Here is a 16870-nt window from a genome sequence, read left to right as displayed (position 1 = left end):
GGGTGCTGAGTCTGGGGGAGGTGTGGGGTGGGGGGAGGGGCCTCAGTGCTTAGCAGACAGGTGCTCACTGGTGTCATCATGTTCCCTGCCCTCTTCTCATATGGAACCTGTGATGCCCTTTTGCCAGGGCATCCCTGCTAAGGGGTCAGGATAGTCCTCCTCTGAGTGGCTGGGGGTCTGACTGCTCCCTATTTAGACCATTGAGTAGCTCCCTGCTTTCTGCCTCGCTCCCTTTCTGTGCTGGTGTCTCAGTGCTTGGGCCTTTTGGGGTTTTAGAGGTGGGCTGTGAGGCTGGGCACAAAAAGACTTCTCCGCCTCCCCTGTCCCCCCAGGGCTCCGTATCCCTGTGCTGCCTCAGCACTTCATCTGGCAAGATTTGCAGGTGCAGTTTTCATTTCTCATTCTCTGTTGGTTTTGAGTGATTTCAAGAAAAGATGCAGAAAGGCTGTGACCCCACCTCTAAAAGCCAGAGGTCAGCCTGGCCACCCTTAAGCCTATTCTAGTGGGCCTCCCGCCCTGTCGCCCTGCTGTGACAGCGTCCCACGAGGACAGACTCAACACAGGACTTCTGTCCTTGCCTTCCTGAGTGCCCGGCAGTGCTGGTGCTGTTGCTTTCCCTCTCCCCTCCTTGCTCTCAGTCTCAGGAGGAAAATGTCCAGTTTCTCACCATGAGATATGATGTCATCTGTAGGTTTTTTTAAAAAAGGTAGGTAAAAGTCATATAACAGTAGCCTTTAACCATTTGAAAGTGTGTAATTCAGTAACATGTAGTGCATTTGCAGTGTTGGGCACCCACCGTCTGTGTCTAGTTCCAACACGTTTTCATCATCCCAGAGGGAAACACTCCATTAAGCAGTCACTCCCCAGCCTCCCTACCCCAGTCTCTGGCAACTTCAATCTGCTTTCTGTCTCCATGGACGTACATATTCTGAGTTTCCCAAAAATTAGACATCATATAATTTGTGACCTTTTCTTTCCGGCTTCTTTGGCTTAGCATAAAGTTTATGGGAATCATCCATGTTGCAACATGTGTCAGAACTTCAGTCCTTTTTAAGGCTGAACAATATTCCATTCTGCAGATACACCACGTTTGTTTGTGCCTTCAATTGATGGACGTTGGGGTTGTTTCCACCTTTTGGCTGTCAGGAATAATGCAGCTGTGAGCGTGTGTGGACAATGTTAGATTCCCTGTCTGTTTTCAACTCTTTTGTGTATGTATTTAGGAGTGGAATTGTTGCATTCTGTGGTGACTCTGTTTCACTTTTCCAGGAACTGCCAAACTGTTTTCCACCATGGCTGCACCATTTTACATTCCCGCCAGCGCTGAGTGAGGATTCTCATTTTCCGCCATCTTAGCCAACACTTGTTAGTTTCTGTTTTTTGTTTCTTTGTTTCATTATGGCCAGCCTACTGGGTGGGAAGTGGGATCTGACTGTTTATTGGCATTTCCTGAATAGTTTTTTGGTAGATGTTGTTTATCAAGCTGAGGATGGTCTCTGCCTCATTTAGTGAGTGGTTTTTAATCAGAAATGGTGTTGGATTTTTGTCAGATGCTTTTTCTGCATCAATTGATCTGATCATATGATTTTGTCTCTTTAGTCTGTTGATGTGGTAGATTATATCTATTGATTTTTCTAATGTTGAACCAACATTGCAGCCTTGGAAAAAATACCACTTGGTTGTAGTGTATAATTCTTTTTAAACGTTGTTAGATTTGATTTGCTAATAATTTGTTGTGGATTTTTAAGTTGTTTGCTCCTGAGAGGCAGTGGTATGTCATTTTCTTATAATTTCTTTGGTTTTGATGTTAGGATAATTCCAGCTTCATAAAGTGAGGAAGTGTTTCTTCTCTTCCAATTTCTGGAATACGTTGTAAAGAATTGGTGTAATTTCTCCCTTAAGTGTTTGGTAGAATTCACCAGTGAAATCTATCTTCCTGTTACTGATTTTTAGTTTAATTCTATTGTAGTCTGAGAACATATTTTTATGATTTCTATTTTTAAAATACTTGTTAAGGTGTACTTCATAGCTCAGAATGTGGTCTATCTTTGTGAATGTTCCGCGCAAGCTTGAGAAGAATGTGTATTTTGCTGTTGTTGGATGGAATATTCTATAAATGTCAGTTTGATTGAGTTGATTTATGGTGCTATTCAAGTGAACTGTCCTTGTTGATTTTCTGTCTGCTTGTTCTATCAATTACTGACAGGTCTTGAAGTCTCCACTTCAGTAGTGGATTTACCAATTTCTCATTTCAAATTAAAATTCTATCAGATTTTGCCCCATATATTTCAATTATCTGTTAGCCTTTGAGGATTGTAACATCCTCTTGAAAATTGATTTTTCTCTCATTATGTAATGTCGCCTCTTTATCCCTGATAATTTTGCTTGGTTGGTAGTCTGCTTTGTCTGAAATTAATAATGGTACTCCAACTTACTTTGATTAGAGTTAGCATGGTATACCTTTCTCTATCCCTTTACTTTTAACCTACCAGTGTCTCTACATTTAAAGTAGATATCTTGTAGATAGCATAGAGCTGGGACTTGTGTTTTTTATCCACTCTGAAAATCTCTGCGTTTCAATGGGTGTGTTTTGATCATTCACATTTAAATGATTATTGAGGTACTTAGATTAATATCAGACTTTTTAGTAACTGTCTTCTGTACTTGCCAAAGACTTCTTTTTCTCTCTCCTCTGGTTTCAATGGACCATTTTATGTGATGCCATTTTATCTCATTTCTTAGTGTATCACTCATACTTCTTTTTAAAAGTTTTACAATATATGTTTACGATATGTATTTCAAAATAATCTAAGCCCACCTTCAAATAACACTATACCTCTTCCCATTTAGTACAACTACCTTATAACAGAATACTCCCAAGTCCTCCTTCCTGTCCCTTGTGACATTGCTGTTAATTATTTCAATTATCCATATGTCGTAATCATACAGTATAGTTACTATTATTGCAGTAAATAAATTTGTTTTTATATCAAATAAGAGTAAGGAAAATAGAAAATTTTATTTCACTGTCATTTATTCCTTTTTGAGTACCTCCTTTTTTATGTAGATCCAAGTTTTCAACCTATATAATTTTTCGTCTGTATGAAGAAAAATCTTTTAACATTTATTTCAGGGTATATATTGCCAGCGATGAATTTCCTTGGTTTTGTTTGCCTGGGAAACTATTTCTCCTTCATTTTTGAAGGATACTTTTTCTGGACATAGAATACTAGGTTGGTGGTTTCTTCTTTCAAAATGTTAAGGATTTCACTCCACTCTCCTTTTTTTTTTTTTTTTTTTTTTTTTTTTTGAGACAGAGTCTCGCTCTGTTGCCCAGGCTGGAGTGCAGTGGTGCTATCTCGGCTTATTGCAGCCTCCACCTCCCAGGTTCAAGCTATTCTCCTGCCTCAGCCTCCTGAGTAGCTGGGATTACAGGTGCCTGCCACCATGCCTGGCTAATTTTTGTATTTTTAGTAGAGATGGGGTTTTACCATGTTGTCCGTGGCTGGCCTTGAACTCCTGACCTCAAATCATCTGCCTGCCTCAGCCTCCCCAAGTGCTGGGATTACAGACGTGAGCCACCGCACCTGGCCTATCCACCCTCTTCTTTCCTCCTTTCTGATGAGAAGTGGGCTGTAATTCTTATCTTTATCCCTCTATAGATAAGGTGTTTCCCCACCCGGCTGGTCATTTCCCTTGGTCATTTTCTCTTTGTCTTTGGTTTTCTGTAGTTCAAATATGGTGTGCCTAGGTGTAGGGTATTTTGCTTTTTGTTTTGTTTTGTTTTGTTCTTAGTATTTACTCTATTTGGTGTTCTTTGAGCTTCCATGGTCTGTGGCTTGGATCTGTCATTAATTTTGAAAATATTTTGGCCATGATTACCTCAAAGGATTTTCTTCTCCATTGTCTCTTTTGTTCCCTTTTAGCATTCCAATTACACATGTAACATCTTTGAACATCTTTGATGTTGTTCCACCGTTCTTGGATACTTTGTTCTGTCTCCCCACCACCCCCCCCGCCCCCGACCCATTATTATTTTTTTATTTTTATTTTTTTGTAGAGATGGGACTTTGCCGTGTTGCCCAGGCTGATCTTCAACTTGTGAGCTCAGGAGATCCTCCCGCCTCAGCCTCCCAAAGTGCTGGGTTTACAGGCGTGAGCCGCTGTGCCCGGCCTTCCCACCATTCTTTGTGTGCATGTGTGTTTCAGTTTGAGAAGTTCTTGTTGACCTGTCTTCAGGCTGATTATTTTCAGCCATGTTGATGACCCCGTCAAAGGCATTCTTCATTTCTGTTAATAGGTTCTTTTGGGCTGGGCGCAGTGGCTCACACCCGTAATCCCAGCACTTTGGGAGGCTGAGGCGGGTGGATCACCTGAGGTTGGGTGTTTGAGACCAGCCTGACCAACATGGAGAAACCCCTGTCTTTATTAAAAATACAAAATTAGCCGGGCATGGTGGCAGTCACCTGTAGTCCCAGCTACTCGAGAGGCTGAGGCAGGAGAATGGCATGAACCCGGGAGGCGGAGGTTGCAGTGAGCCGAGATCGCTCCACTGCACTCCAGCCTGGGCAACAGAGCCAGACTCCATCTAAAAAAAAAAAAAAGAATATGTTGTCCTTTTTGCCTTCTAGCATGCCTTGTAAGTTTTTTGAAGCTAGATATGATGTATAGGGTGATAGGAACTGGGGTAAACAGGCCTTTAACGTGAGGTTTTCTGTTAATCTGGCTATGGGCTACGTGTAATGTTTGTTGTAGCTGTGAGTGCCGGAGTGTTCCGATCCCTGCAGTGCCCTTGTTTTTGTCCTCAGGCTCTGGGCTTCCCTAAGTTCCCTTCCTGAGAGTGAGTGAGCGTCGTGCAGCTCTCCTAGCCTTCACCTGCTGTTGCGCACTGGAGTCCTGTTGGTGTGGTTGTAGGGTGTGGGGAGGGCCAGCTGTCTGTCGTCTTCTGATTACGTTTCAGTCTTTCTGTGGTCCCATTTCCCTGGGCTGTGACTGTCACGGATGTTTCTTCTTATATAGCTTTTCCAGACCCCAAATAGGAGGCCAGAGGGGGCTGGACTCAGGAATGCCCTTCCTCCGTGGCTCTGCAACAAGGTTCTGGTAAAGTCTTTCCCTGCAGGGAGCAGGCCTTTGTCATAGAGAAGGCTCTGGCTGCATTTCACCAGGATGACATTTCTCCTCCTCTGCCAGAGTCATCAGGAGATATCTCTTGGGTTTTCATGGTGAGAACCTAGTGGGGATCCTGGAGGAAAAGCCCATAAAAGTTTTGGGCCCCCGTAAGGCCGTGGCTTCTAGGAGTTTCTCAGTCACGGGAGTCCACCCTTGGCCTGCAGCAATGTGTCAGAATTACCCAAACTACTGTGGTTTGGCCCTGGAGGCTCTGTTCCAGGTCAGTGGATCTTTGGATTTGGCTGTCTCTCTAGATTTCAGGGGGGTGGTTTGCAAACTCTGTTCACTGATGAGTCTAAAGAAAGTCATCGATTTTCAGTTTGTGCACCATTTTCTTGTCATGAGGATGGGAGTGATGACTTCCAAGTTCTTTTAAGTGTTGGAGCAGAAACTCCAGTCCTTCCCCTGCTTTGATTTTCCTGTCACCCCAACCGGGAATCGTGTTTGTTATTTGGTGGCTTATTCAGTTGTCATCCATCTTCCTAATTAGAACATAAGCTCCAGGGAACTGGAGTGTCAGTGTTCCCTCACGTCCTTGCACCCACAAGACAGCCTGGCACATTCTGAATGAATACACCAAAAGGGATAAACAACGAGGCCAAGCCACCTGGCTGTGGGTGGCTGCTAATCCGTAGGATTTCTCGTGCCTTGTAGTTTCAGTGAATTTGAGACACACATGAGTGATGCTGCCAATGGGAGGCTCCCAGATGTCCTCAACAAATAGAGGAGTGACCGCTCAGATCCAAGGGTGCAGCACTTCCCGACTGTCACTGGGAGCTGATGGACTGTCTTTAGCATGGCACTTTGTATGGTGCTGGCGCCCAGGCTTCCCTGGGGCAACAGTGTTGGCCCAGTCGACAAAGAAGAAGAAGGGGGCTTTTCTGTGGTCACTTCTGTTTTGCCAGTTGTTTTGCCCTCTTACTGTGGCTAAACCTTCTGTCCATACCTTTCCCACGTTCCCAGTATTTGGCTTGTGGGATTGCAGTAGTGGGACTTGGGTGCACATCACAAAAAACCAATTTGCCCCCATATCCATGTCTTGTTGATGGTCCCACTGCCAGCATCAGTTCTCATGAACAGATTTCTAAACCATCACCATCTGTTCTGCTCTTAATTTCAAGTGTAAAAAGTATTATTTTCCTAATTCTGTCAAGGGGAGGGAGAATATGTATTCCTGAAGACCACAGTTCTTGTATGAGGAAGTGTAGGTCTGCCACCCACCTACTAAAGGAAAGGTTGCTTCTGCCCATCCTCAAAGCTATTGAGCAGTTATTTACCTAGAGGGTAAAACTGGCCCATTCGCATCTCTATAAAAACAAGATAGAAAAAGGTGGAAGTAGCTGAGTTGGGGAGGTGGAAGGGGGCCAAAGGCTGTCTCCCATCCCTCCGTGATACTGCAGCCCCCCGACCTTCCAGCCCCCGGCCAATATAGGTGGGAATGGGCTGGCAGGGCTGCATCATGGTGGTCCCTGCTGCTGCTAGGGCTGTTTCCAGAAGAAGGCCCAGTTTCAGGCTTGACTTCTCCTCAGAAGTCATAAGGACCATAAGGTCCATCTGGGTGGGCGCTGAGCTCTCCACGATGGGAGCAGGATAGACATGAGCATCTTCACCCTCGGGGTCCCTCTGAGCCTCCCCTGGGGGTGAGCTCTTTTTTTGCTCAAATGAACATTCCAGGCAGGCCCTGGAACTTTCTGTCATTCTAAGGCAATAAAAGCTTCTTTGGTTACCTTCAGTCCCAGGAACAGTGTTGGTCAGTCATGAAAAGGAGTAAGTAATTATAGACTCTTTGGAGCTTCTCCCACCCGGCTGGAGCCTGACCCATCTTGGAGCCGACTGGGGAGGGAGGGCTATGTGTCCCCTTCTTCCTTTGCCTCTGTTTTTGCTGGCCAGGGAGTGCTCTGAGGGATGGAGTGTCTGGGGAGAGGGCATTCTCTCCACAAGTGGGCTGAATGGCACTTCTGGGGTCCAGCAGAGGTTTCACTTGGACTTCCTGTCTCCGGCAACCCTCGGGTAGATTTTTTAGAGATGACCCTGCTGGGAACTTGCAGCTCATCCCTGAGACCTGTGGGAGGCCTTGCTGGGCTGATGCCCTTGACTGCTCTCCCTATCCTCCCCCATGCCCCTCGGGAGTGCTTCTGGGCTGTTCCTTCAAGGCAGCCCCAGGCTGGCCCCACGCTGGTGGGAGCAGCAGGCAGCTCCTCCATGGGCAGCAACTCCTCTTCCCCTGTGAGGCAGCTCTGGTCATGGCCTCCTGCCTCTGGATTCTCAGGAAACTCGGGTGCCGCATCCCCAGACACTGGGGACTCGGTACAGCTATCGTAGGGGTCTGCTAGAAGCCCTGTTTGGGAATCAAGGTGAAGCCACCTCCCCAGCCCCCTCCATGAGGCGCAGCCCTTCACGGGAAGTCCCTGCTCCTCTCCTGGTCCCCTGTAGGCCAGAAACCATGCTGGGGTGGGGAGCTGGGAGCATCTGTTGATGTGGGATGCAGGCGTGCTTGTCACCTCTCCTGGCCCTCAGGGCAGCAGGACAGCTTACATGAACATCTCGTCCCACCGCCGGTGGCCTCTGGTAAGAGACTACTCCAGTCGGTCCCCCTGTAGCTCCTGGATCTTAGCGGGGGCCTGGGAATGGGAGGCCACAAGGAGGTTCCAGAGCTAGCTAAAGCCACTGTGACTCAGAAGGAATCTCACGCCACTGCCTCCTGTGCCCCCATCCCCTAGCAAAGTGGGGCTGATGAGGGATGACCTTGCATCCTTGTCCCCTGTTCACTGGGACCTGGTGCTGTTGCCACCATGGGCCCAAACATCCACTGCCCTTTTAGCAAGGCAGCGCTGCTCCACAGGGTCCAGCCGGGGAAGCATCTGGCATTGCACAGGTGGAAGATCATGACTAATTCCAGAGTCTGTTGCCAGGCTTCATGCAGCTCAGGAGTTGTTTCTCCCTCTGAGAGTCCAAAGTGGTTGTTTTCTGGAGTTTGGCAGTACCTAAGGGTTAATTGGGATGTTATTGTCTGCATTTGGCTTAGAGATAGGAAAGTTTTATGTTTATTCAAATTATCAGTAATTTAAAATTACAATTTTAGTCTTAATTGTATGTATTTGGAGATCCCATTTAAGTCTTTGGAAATAATTGCAGAGTAATATTTTGGGAAGTTATATTACAATGCACAGACGTTCAAGTGGAGAAAGGTCCCTGTGTGTGAGCCTTGGCCTGGCAGAGGGGCACCCAGGACAGCGTCCACAGCACGCGGCCCTCCCAGCTGGGTCTGGGCATGGCTGCAGCTGAGTCTAGCCCTCCTTTCTGTGCTGCTGCATCCCAGGGAATACAGCCACAGAGGCCGCAGTTGCCTAGACTGACCTGGTGTCAGAATCACTGTCTCTGCCTTGGTAAGATGTCCTTCGGAGGGGAAGGGAGCCAGCCAATGAGATGAGGGGTAGGAGGGTGACAGGGTGGAGTAGACCCTCATGCTGGCAGAAGAGAGGTTCACATTCACCAGGGAGAGGGTTTTTCTGAACCCTGGAGAGCTGAGGGGGGCACCTGGAGTGCCTCTGCAGCCCATAGCATGGGGTGCTGACTTCTGTATCCTAGTGCAGGTGCAGTGCCATGAGGTGCCCATCCCTTGCAGTGGGGTAGGGTTTAAAACCCAGAAGGCAGCACTCCCTGGAGCACAGCCCCATGGTGTTTAGAAACCCTCTCCTCTGAGCACATGCAGGATGTGACAATGCAGGTGGGCCTGGTGCTGCAGTCTGAGAGACATCCATGGGCTTCTGCCATGCTTTTTATCCACCAGGGCAGTAAAAGCAACTTCCAGGGTGGCTTAGCCTCCTGCAAAGCCTGTGGCAGGACAGCCAGGGTTCCCTGACAGTGGAGATGGTGGATGGCCCCATAGGGGGTTGGTCCCATCTCGCCAGCAGAAGTGACCTGTGTGGCCTTAGTAGTCAGTGCTGCCTATTGTGGTAGTGGATTGTTTAAAGCCAGGTCCCATCATGGCTCCTGAGGGAATGAAAATGAGGGGTTCTTTGCTGTGATCTGATGCTTGTGTTCCACCAAATCCATATGTTGGAATTCTCATCCCCAAAGTGATGGGACCTTTGGGAGGGGGACTTTGGAATTCGCATTCCCAAGGAGATGGGGCCTTAGGGAGGTGTCTTAATCTGTATTCTGCTGTTGAAACAGAATACCAGAGATTGGGTAACTTATAATGAACAGAACATTATTTGGCTCAGAGTTCTAGGGGCTGGGAAGTCCAAGGTTGAGGGTTGCATCTGCTGAGGGCCTTCTGGCTGCATCCTAACATGGTGGAAGGCATCATATAGGGAGCGAGAGAGGGAAGGGGGCCAAACTCATTGTTTTATTAGGAACCTGCTCCTCAGTCGCTAACCCACTCTCGCGATAATGGCATTAATACATTCATGAGGGTAGAGCTTTCAGGACCTAATCACCTCTTAAAGGTCTCACTTCTCAACATTGTTGCATCAGGGATTAAGTTTCCAACACATGAGCTTTGGGGGGCACATTCCAACTATAGCAGTGGGTGATCAGGTCCTGATGGTGGAGCCCTCATAATGGGATCAATGCTCTTTTAAAAGAGGCTGCAGAGAGAGACTCCCGCCCTCCACCATGTGAGGACAGAGTGAGAAGGTGCCATCTCTGAGCCATCACGTGGGCGCTCACCAGGCACGGAATCTGCTGGCTCTCTGGTCTTGGACTTCCCAGCCTCCCGAAGTGAGACAAGCACTTTCTGTCATTTATAATCTACCCAGTTTATGGTATTTTGTGAGAGTACCCTGAATGGAATAAGACTCCCTTCAAACAAATGTCTCGCTCTTTGAAAGAGAGTGTGGGGCTCACAGTCTGCTAGTAAAGACAGTTGTAGGAGTAATGGCAAGCCTACACTGGCTCGGATTTTCAGACCTTATTGAGTTAGGAGCGAAGTCCTCGACCTGAGGTTTTATTGGTCCAAAGTCAGGGCCTGCTGGAGCCCCACAGGTTGTGCACTTGGCCTGTGGAGCAGTTTTCTCCAGAGCACCCCTATCCCCTCTGCCTTGTGCCAGGCCCAGCAGGGACTGAGGGTAGAATAATGACAGGCACAGCTCCTCTGCTCCAGGAGTCCACGATCTGGGGTTTGATGCTGGAGCCCAAGGAGGGGCTGCCCACATGGGCGGAGCAGAGGGCCTGGGGAAGTTCCAGGAAGAAGTGACTGTGTGCCGAGGCTGCAGGAGTAGAGGCAGCCCAGGAGAAAGGGGGGCATGGGCTGGGGGTGGGGGTGGTTCCGGGCAGAGAGAGCAGCTTGCATACGGGAAAACAAGGCATGGAGTGGGCAGCTCCTTCCGCCTGGTCTCTAAACCTGTGAAGAGGGAGCTGGGGAGGAGAGACGGGGGTGGAGGAGAGCAGGACTCGCAGGCCAGCCAGCCCTCCACGGCCTTGGGAACAGAGTGAAGAGCTTGGGCTGTGTCCTATGTCCTGGGGCTGGTGCCACCGCAGGCTTTGGAGCCAGGAGGGACTCAGTGGGACTTGCTGTGTATGATTGTGAGTGTGGGGAATGGTTTGGAGTGGGAGGCAGGACAAGCAGCTGTGGACTCCTCTCTGCAAGTCAGTGCCAGGGCTCGGTGTAGGTTCTGATTGGGCTAAATAGGTGCCCATCTGCCTGGAGTCCAGCTGTCCTTGTCTGGTCTGTAGACCCTGTTGTCGAGGTCTGGCAGCTAAACGCTGGTCTTTCTGAGATAATGAAAAGGGAAAACTTTAGAGGCAGAATGAAGACCTTGCAGTGACCGGTGACATCCCCACAGGGTCTAGGTGTGCGAGGTCTGTTGGCGCCTGTGTGGGAAGGCGGGAAACCAGGGGCTTGGAGGCAGCCACAAATGCCACACTGGGCTCTGCCTTGGCTCTAGGTGCTTTGATTGCTGAATTTGGTGGTGGCTCAGGGCAGTCACTTGTCAGCCTCAGTGTTTTATCCCCTGGGGCCTTCCCAGAGCCATAGGAGATGGTTCACCTCTGAAGGACTGCCCCATGCTATGCCTGGTAAGCTCGGTCACCCAGGGCTGTCACAGAGATGGGCTATGGACCACGTGGGCTGAGCTGATTTCTGCCCTGCCACTTACACCTTGCTGTGGTTACTTTGGCAGTGTTTCCTCATCAGGAGAGCAGGTGGGAGGGGAGGCAGGTCCCTGAACTGGGATAGAGCCCAGAGACCTGGGTGTCCTCTGCTCTGTTGTACTGACCCGCTGCGTGCTTATGAAATGAGGGCAGGGGTTCTCAGTGCTCCCATGGCGTGGTGACTATAATCCATGAATGATTCCCACACAGTTCCTGGCATGCTCAGTGTAGCCTCGTTGTTGTAAGAGAAAAAAGCAGGGAGTCTCCACTTCCCCACAAAGTGAACTGGAATGAGGAGAGACTGGTATTTCTCCAACACTAGGTTTCTTTGGATTTTTGTGCTGGTTGATACTCCCTAAATCACAGGTCGCCTTAAAGAGAGCAAGAGCCCTGCACAGTGGCCTGGACCCTTAGGGCCCCTCCATCCGATGTACCTCGTGGCCCAGTCTTTACCTGCTCACCATGCACAGCACTTCCCGTGGGTTTGGAAACGTGTCATCTGCATGGCAAGGATGGGAATGTGGAGTGGGAACCTGCAGTTTAGGGTCCAGGCAGGTGGATTTTAATTTGCCCCTGGGGGATTCTAGGGCCAGCAGAGCTCAGTGCCGCTGCTGTCTGGGCCTCCAGGCAGTGAGCTGCTGGGGGAGCCCCTCTGGAAGTGGACAGTGGCTGTCCAGGGCGTAGGACACTAGGGGGCGAACAGAGGAAGTAGAGGCATCTGGGGCTGAAGTTCAAGGTTGCAGCATGAAGTTCAGGGTTGCAAAGCCCAGCCTAGCAGGGCAGGGTTCAATCTGGAGGACTGGCATGAGGAGGCAGAGGAGTCAGCCAAGCCCTCCCCTCAGCCTCTCTCCAGGCACTATAGATTCAAGGCCAGGTCTGCACGAGGACAGCCGTCTGGTCTCGGCTGAGGTTACAGGACCCGGGAGTCAGGGCAAGGGCCAGTGAGTTTGTTCCTAATTTGGGTCCCCTAATTGTCCAAGAGAAGAAGAAAAGGCCTAATTTCTGTTTTGCTAAGTTTTATACTACTTTAGTTCACGTTCTTTAGCAATAGGTTATTCATGCAGAGCTCATCTCTATTAATCAAAATGTATGATTAGGCAGAAAGCCCTATTCCCACACCAGAGTGGTGAAATGCAGTGCATGTGTGTTCAGATCAATTTTTGAAGTCTTGATTTTGTTTTGTTGCATGTTTATTTGATTGCTTGCAGAAAAATGAAGTTTTTTGGCCCTCTGGAAAATTTTTCTTTCTCCTGAGAGGTTTTCCAATCTAGTAGAAAATAGACGCAGAGTTTGGCTTGCATTGATTGCGGTGTTAGAAGCGGCCCTGTACATTTTAATGTGGAAGACATGATGGTTTTGCATTTGCTCCTCCAGTTGTGCCCAGTGGCTCTCTTTCTGCCAGCACTCTTGCACATTTAGTTCTTGAGCGAGATGTTCTAAATAGAAGCCATGGTCCATTCAGTCCCCAGCCTGCTGTCCTTCTGTGACCCGCCAGCCAGCTTTGCTTAGGGAGCTATAAGCCCCTCCCACTAGGCTACAAAGTCATGGGCAGGAAAAGCATCTGTGCACAGCCAGGAGCAGAGCACCCAGGCCCAGGTCTGTCCCAGAGCCGTGTGGACCTGGTGAATGGCTGTTCAGGTCAGAAGGGGGTTTGGATACACTGGTTCTGTGTTTTGGAGGCCAGCGTAGTCCCCAGTGTATTTTGCAGAAGTGATAGCAGCTTTATTCCCAAGGCACTGGTGCCAGCGTGTTAGGCACGTGCTGGGTGCCTGCTTGAGCATCTCCTTTGTTCCTCTCTATTCCCGGCTGTTCCCCTGCGACCTGAGGCAGAGACTTGGCTGAGGTGAGCGAGGCAGAGAGTTGGCTGGTAACAGCCAGTGTCCACAGAGCCCCAGGGCTCCCTGACTGGGCTGTGCCACCCGGGGACAGGCAGATAGACCCCAAGTAAAGTTAAAAGGAAGCACAGTGGGGCCTGCACAGGATGTGAGTTGGAGGCTCTGGTGAAGCTGAGACCTGGTGGGGGATGGGAGGCAGGGGCCCTGCTGGGACAGACAGGAGACCAGGGGCCAGTGGCAGAAATGGTCCTCGACCTATCCTCATGCAGATGGTGGCCTCCACCAGGAGCCCTGTGTGTCTCTGAGCCTTAGTCTCCCTCCCTCCAGTCTGCGAAATGGTCATAATAGAAGTGATGCATCTCACTAATTTGTGCAGAAAGAGAAAGCAGTTTGCAACTGCAAAGCATTATTCAGATCTTCCTGGCTCTACCTCCAGGATCGTATGCCTCTGCTATCTCACAAGACACAGGCCTCACATGTGCCCGGTGCTGGTCTCAAGGTCATCTGAGCCATCATCCACCCCTGTATACCAGGGACAGTGTGCTGCCAGGAGGGGCACCAGAAGAGGTGTCATACAGTGGCATGCTGAGCTAGGATTCAAGGCACTTCCTGCCTCTTCCAGTTCCTTGTGGGCCAGGGGCGCTTTGCTCAGATGGTGCTAGGGAGGAAGGGCAGTACCTAAGGATGTATTGAGAGGGTCACATTCAGGTGTGCCATCTTCTGAGGGACAGAACCCTCTCACGACAGTTTTGCTGTGATTGAATTCCCACATCACAGAGTGCGTTTGGGGTGTGGCTCTGAACATCGCTGGCAGGTCAGGTGGAGCCTGGCTGCTCTGGGGAGCTGTGCCCAGGTTCCCTGGGTTCCTGAAGCTCAGAGGTTGCAGGAGAAAGGGCCTCCTGGTGGGTGCTTACTCTGCCCCACTGTGAAGTGCCTGGTCACTAGAGTTAGGCCCCTCTCCCCCTCCAGGCTTCAGGGATTCCACTGAGGAGGGAGGGTGTTGGACTTAGTTTCTTTTTTTCTTTTGAGATGGAATCTCACTCTGTTGCCCAGGCTGGAGTGCAGTGGCACCGTCTCGGCTTACTGCAAGCTCCGCCTCCCGGGTTCATGCCATTCTCCTGCCTCAGCCTCCCGAGTAGCTGGGACTACAGGCACCCACCACCACGCCTGGCTAATTGTTTTGTATTTTTGGTAGAGACGGGGTTTGACCGTATCAGCCAGGATGGTCTCGATCTCCTGACCTCGTGATCCGCCTGCCTCGGCCTCCCAAAGTGCTGGATTACAGGCGTGAGCCACCGCGCCTGGCCTATTGGACTTAGTTTCTTTTTTTTTTTTTTTTTTTTTTTTTTTTTTTTTTTTTTTTTTGAGACGGAGTCTCGCTCTGTCGCCCAGGCTGGAGTGCAGTGGTGCAATCTCGGCTCACTGCAAGCTCCGCCTCCTGGGTTCACGCCATTCTCCTGCCTCAGCCTCTCCAAGTAGCTGGGACTACAGGCGCCCACCACCACGACCGGCTAATTTTTTTTTTTTTGTATTTTTAGTAGAGACAGGGTTTCACCGTGGTCTCGATCTCCTGACCTCGTGATCTGCCCGCCTTGGCCTCCCAAAGTGCTGGGATTACAAGCGTGAGCCACCGCGCCCGGCCTAGTTTCTTTAGCTCCAGCCAATCCTGTGGCCTCTCTGCCACTGTGTGAATGTCCCCACCTGATAAGCAGGTGTCCTGAGGTCATCAGGGATTTGGACTTAGTTATTAAAAAGCAACCAGCACCCTTAGGAGCCTCCAGAGCAGAGTTTGCCAAACTTTCTCAGACCACGGTGCCCTGGATCTCAGCAATTTCATGGTGTTTCTAGACCAAAACATGTAGCTAACAACTCTACTTTTTAAGTAGCTAGGTCCAAACCACATGGTATTTATGTCCCAACAACTTGGAAAGCCGCATGAGAAATAATACTCATAAATTGAAACAAATGTATTTCATCCTAAACCACAATTACAAACGGAAGTGTGTCTGCTGAATGAGATTGGCACCATTCTCATTTCCTGTTTGATGCTGACTTTTGTGTGGGACTTGCTTTTAAAAGTTTATTTTTATTTTTAATTTTTATACACATATCATAGTCATAATATTATGGAGGTACGTGTGATTTTTTTTCTGGAGGCAACATGACAGAGTCTTCCTCCGTAGCCCAGGCTGGAGTGCAGTGGTGTGATCTCGGCTCACTGCACCCTCCACCTCCCTGGTTCAAGTGATTTTCAAGTCTCAGCCTCTTAAGTAGCTGGGACTACAGAGGTGTGCCACCTTGCCTGGCTAATTTTTGTATTTTTAGTAGAGATGGGGTTTCACCAAATTGTCCAGGCTGGTCTCAAATTCCTGGCCTCAAGTGATCTGCCTGCCTAGGCCTCCCAAAGTGCTGGAATTACAGGCAGGAGCCACCGCGCCTGGCCTACATGTGGTGTTTTAATACAAGCATATAAATTTTTAATTGTGGCAAAGTACACATAACATAAAATACCATCTTAATCATTTTAAGTATATAGTTTAGTGGAATTAAGTACATCAACATTGTTTTGCAATCATCACCATCAGCTATCTCCAAAACGTTTTCATCTTCCCAAAACTTAAATTGTGCGCATGAAATAGTACCTCTCCTTTCCCCATTCCTCCAGCCCCTCCCAGCCACCACTCTACTTTCCCTCGATCTGAATTCACCTCTCTAGGTACCTTATGTAAGTGGAATCATGCAGTATTTGTTCTTTTGTGACTTATTTCACTTCCCATGGTGTCCATAGGGGTCATGCACATTGTGGCGTGCGTCAGAATTGCTTTCTTTTTTAGTGCTGAATAACACTCCATTGTGTGAATATGCCACATTTTGTTGATCTGTTCTTCTGCTGCTGGACACGTGGGTTGGTCTCGCCATTTGGATACTGTGGATAATGCTGCTGTGAACAGGGGTGTACAGATGTCTCCTTGAGTCCCTTCTTTCAGTTCTTTTGGGATATACCCAGAAGTGGAATTACTGGACCATATGGTAGCTCTTTTTAAAATTTTTTGAAGTGCCATACTATTTTCCACAGCAGCTGTACCCGTTTACATTTCTGTTATGCCAACAGTGTACAAGGGCTCCAGTTTCTCCACATCCTCACCGGCACTTGTGTTTTCATTTTTTTTGTTTTTCTTTTCTTTCTTTCTTCTTCCTTTTTTAAATGGTACTATCCCAACAAGTGTGATAGCAGGAATTTGCTTTTAATTACAGCTACTTCTGGCCTCACGAGACGTCTTTCAGAGGAATGTAGTGTGATCTCACCTTGGAAACGAGAGCTGCCTCAAGGCAGTGGTGCATGCAGTGCTGACAGGTGCCAAGGGTCACTGCCTTCCCCATGGACATCTGGGCTATACAGCAATGCCCCTGTGGGTGCAGCAGGGCCCCTAGGGTGCCTCCGTGCAGCTTGGGAACCATGGAACTAGACATTGTGCTTCAGACAGGTAGATAAGCACAGAAACAGAGCCATAAGGACTGGGAGGAACGTCCAGTCCATAGTTCCGTGTGGAACCACGATCCATGGAGGCAGCTGAGGGGTGAGTGTAGTGTACGTGGCTGTGTGCTCCATCTCCGTGCTTACAGCCCTACAAAATGGGAAGAGAATGGAAGAAACAGGAGAGAAAAAGTCCCGTGTGGTTTCCCGGAATCCGGTGGGTATTGAGAGTCTCAGCATTGTTATTCCTAGCATGTTTTGTGCGTAATGTGAGATGAAGCAAATGATTACTGAT

At 48.9% G+C, this 16870-nt stretch overlaps 1 protein-coding gene across 8 annotated transcripts in view; it reads left to right on the top strand.

The window, feature by feature from the left end:
- APBA2 (amyloid beta precursor protein binding family A member 2) overlaps positions 1-16870 on the top strand; it is a 231448-nt gene that overhangs the window by 38301 nt on the left and 176277 nt on the right. Inside the window, exon 3 of one of the 8 annotated variants that reach the window (XM_055278505.2) lies at positions 1270-1365. The exons of the other annotated variants lie outside the window; for them this stretch is intronic. The gene's annotated coding sequence lies outside the window, so the exon portion shown is untranslated. The remainder of the gene's footprint in view (positions 1-1269; positions 1366-16870) is intronic. 8 annotated transcript variants of the gene reach the window in all.

Source organism: Symphalangus syndactylus, chromosome 5 (genome assembly GCF_028878055.3).
Source record: "Symphalangus syndactylus isolate Jambi chromosome 5, NHGRI_mSymSyn1-v2.1_pri, whole genome shotgun sequence".
NCBI classification, from domain to species: Eukaryota; Metazoa; Chordata; class Mammalia; order Primates; family Hylobatidae; genus Symphalangus; species Symphalangus syndactylus.
The sequence above is the reverse complement of the archived record's forward strand: the minus strand, read 5'-3'. Positions and strand labels throughout refer to the sequence as shown.